The sequence below is a fragment of the Macadamia integrifolia genome, chromosome 1 (assembly GCF_013358625.1).
Source record: "Macadamia integrifolia cultivar HAES 741 chromosome 1, SCU_Mint_v3, whole genome shotgun sequence".
NCBI classification, from domain to species: Eukaryota; Viridiplantae; Streptophyta; class Magnoliopsida; order Proteales; family Proteaceae; genus Macadamia; species Macadamia integrifolia.
The window spans coordinates 7,993,243-7,997,107 of NC_056557.1; the positions used below are offsets into that span (position 1 = coordinate 7,993,243).

The 3,865-nt window shown below is 35.0% G+C and overlaps 1 long non-coding RNA gene across 1 annotated transcript; it reads left to right on the forward strand.

The window, feature by feature from the left end:
• Window positions 1–1,225: 1,225 nt before the first annotated feature.
• On the forward strand, window positions 1,226–1,700 carry LOC122077503. The gene is made up of 2 exons (XR_006139808.1): window positions 1,226–1,504; window positions 1,601–1,700. It is a non-coding gene; the product is annotated as an uncharacterized LOC122077503 (long non-coding RNA).
• The last annotated feature ends 2,165 nt before the right edge of the window (window positions 1,701–3,865 follow it).

Sequence of the window (3,865 nt, forward strand, 5' to 3'; positions counted from 1 at the left end):
CTTCCATGAGACATTGCAAATTCATTTAATACCCATTTCTTGATAATGTGTCATATACATGGATGATTCTTTTTTTTTTTTTTTTAGGAGGTGCATCTCAAACATCAGTAGAGATGAAGCTCTAGGTGGGGCGTCACCTTTGGGTTCTTTATTCTTTATAATCTGGTTCACTATTGTTTATTTTTTGTTTTTAACTCTTTATTGATATTGGTTCCTTTTATGCTTACTTTTGCTTATGGCCTTACTTATGATTTTTACTGTTCATTTCTCAGTTTTCATTTGTAGGATGGAGTTGTTTACGATGTATTACCATTATGAAGGGAAGATTGATCATAAGCTAATTGATAGAGAAAAATATGGATACTTTGACTTCTTGTGTGATGTTTATAATACAATACTGGGCCACATTCTAGATGGGATGTCTATCAAGTTTTCTAGTCAAGCTATATTGCCAGGTGATACAGAGAAGATTGATATATAGAATGATGAGTCTCTAATGCAAGTGTTCTCTATATTTGAAGAAGCGAGGATCATCAAAGTCTATGTATCAAATGTTAGGGTAATTAACAGTGTTTCTTCCAATGGGACAATTAATGACTATCCATTGAAAGTTGTTGGTAGAGACACTCCAAGAAGGAGACAGAGAAATGAGTTACCGGATTTTGCTATTGGTAATGTGCCAGTTATTGATCTAGAGGATGATACAAATACATTGCCAAAGAAGACTGTTTGGATGAGTGGTTCTTCAGGTATTAATGTAGGCAGGAGTGATAAAGGCAAACCCATTCTAGAAGAAGAGGTTCATGATGTTCATGATGTTCTGGATGTTCAGGATGATGTAGTTGTGGAATTTTCTAGTGGAATTGATAGTAGTAATTCTGATTCTGAGGACGAAGATTGAAAATTGGGAAGTGATGATGGGTTTGAAGAACATGACAGCAGGAGTGATGGAGAAAGGGAGCTGACTAAAGAAGATGTGGAGGTTGCACTAGGCGATGAAGTAACTGATGATGATTTATCAGATTATGACTCTGATGAGTTCCATGCACCACAAGTCAGTATGGCAAGAATGGTGTTTGATGATCAAGGCAAAGTGAAGATAGAGGATGGCATGATTTTTGATGATGTAGATCACTTTAGGAATGAATTGAAAGAATTTACAATCCAAGAGGGTTTTCAGTTGCTAAGATTGAAAAATGAAAGGACTAAGGTCACTGCTGTTTGTGCGGAGGATGGTTGTGAGTGGAGGATTCATGCTTCCCCTATTGAAGATAAAGTGACTTTTATGATTAAGTCATTTAATCCTAGGCATACCTGCTCTAGGAGGAAAGATAAAAACCTAGATGCAACTTCAACATGGATAACCAAGAAACTTGGTCCACAACTCAAGGTAGATCCTGAGCTCTCTACTCAAAGATGCAAGCTTGAGGGTCATAATAGGACATCATGTACGAGTGGTGCCGTTAGAAGGAAGAGGAAACGAACATCTAAACAGAACATGCAGGTACTGTTTTTATGAATTAAAACATTCCTAACTGTTTTTACTATGTTCACATTATCTTCACTCTGAATGTGTTTCTCTGTTTTGTTTGTGTGGCAGAATCAAAATATAGTGGGCACTCAAACTAATGTCAATGTTTCTCAAAGGACTAGATCACATAATGAAGCAACAGACCAAATGGATAGTGTTCAAGCAAGGAGAAGAGCAAGAATGACAGCAACTCATGCAAGGCGGCGTGAAAAAGAAGCAATGAAGTTGCAAATCAAAGATTAATTTTGGATAATGAGCTATTATTTTAGGTTATATAACAGTGAATTTCTTTTTGGGAGCTTAGTTTTATGTATTTGGTGGAAGAATGTAAATTGGATGTAGATGCTAATTTAGTTTGTTTTTTTTTGGAGGGCAGACATATGCTCTTGTTTTGGATGTAGATGCTACTATAGTTTGTTTTTTTTTAGAGCAGACAAATGCTTCTATTTTGGATGTAGATGCTACTTTCTTTACTTGGTATCCCTATTATATTGTACAGGTCAATTGATATTTTGATATTCTACTAGTATATTTGATTCTCTAGATGGGATGATGTAAATTGTAATGTTTGAACAAGTGAAATGAATATGGGATTTCTGTTAATGGAACAGGTCTATGATGTCCAATTTTTTGGTTAATACTACCTCTTTCCTGGGTTCCAAATAGAGGTTTCTGATGTAGGTCTCATGGCCACCATGGACTAAGATACCATTTGTCTATGGTAATTCTGAGTGAGTTGATGACTGAAATGCCACCTCCTATGTAATTAGAGTCTAGTAGGCACATATCTAGAGACCATGTTCATATGAACTAACACAATTAATTGTGCTCTTCTAATAGAATAAACTGAAATTAACAACTTTGTAGGAACCACAGAGAGATATACACAACCACAGGCACGTTACCAATAGAGCTACTTCAATACGTTGGAGGGTGAGTAATATCCACGCTTTATGGAAGTATAGTTCTTCTGTGTCTGATTTATGGTTCCATTTCTCATCCCATGTCTCATGCTTTATTTTCCTTTAATTCCACCCCCCCCCCTTGATCTTACTATCCTCTGTTTACAATGAGAACACAAATTCAGTATCTATTCTCTAAAAATATGTATATTTTTCCATAGAGAGAAGAGCCTTTTTTGTATAGGGGAAAGGTATTAACAGATGATCCTCTCTCTTTTGGCAATGTTGAGGAATAACATCGCCAACCCAGATCTTTTAGACCAGCTGAATTGTGTAAACTGTTACATGCCCCCACATCATGCTATAAACCATATTTTGTATTTGACTATTGCCTAGTCATATACATCAACATTTCAACATTCTTAATTTGAAAAAAGGTTCAAAGATGGGAGTTCTATTTTATCAAGTGGGAGAGGGTTATCTCGATGAAACTTATTGCATTAGTAGATGATATGAAAATCATGTGGTATTTGTGAAATTCACATAAGCTGCCATATGAAAAGATTATTGGTGCATTTAAATTTCTTTCTTATATACTTATATAGGTCTTGACTCCTGAGATATTGATTCTTTACTGCTGATTAGTACCAAATCTGAATTAGTAACCTAGAAATTAGGCTCATTCTGTTTGATGATTTCTTAAGAAGGTTATCTCAAATTTCTAACTACTTTTGAGAGTCTATTCAGCAGTGTATTCTCTGCCTTCTCCCAATTTTATTTGATTTCTTATATCTTCCAGGACAATATGAGGCCAAATATCTTTAAACTTAATTCTTATCTACCATTTATCTAATGGACTGTGCTTTTCCCCTTTCATTCTAAAGTTGTTCTATGATAGACCTATAACATCATTGGCAAGAGAGCTAGCATGATGCTGAACATCCAAGGCTCAAAGTGATATTCCTGCAATCTCAGAAGACATCAACTTTGGGTGCATGAATTATATAGTGTAGAAATTATCTAGAAGGGGGAAGAAACCATGTTCTTTTATACTAGCTGTGGTGAGTTGGAGTTTATGGCTTGAAAGAAATGATAACATTTCTAAGTCAAACAGAGAGATATACACAACCATAGACAGATTACCTAATGTGCATTAGGAGAAAATTGAATAACTCAACCATAAAAAATCTGATGTGCATAAAATTTGGTAGATTACTATAATCAACCAATATAACAAATATACGAAAGTTGATCCAAATTTGGACATATTCAAAGTATGAAGTAATCATATTAGGACTAGGAAAGTTAAAAAACTGCAGAATTCAATGGCAGGTCTGTGGGGTTACAGATCAGAATATAGCAATGTAATAATAGGCAGATAAAGGAGTTAAAACAACTATTCAGTCAAGAAATCAAAACCACATATTTCTAT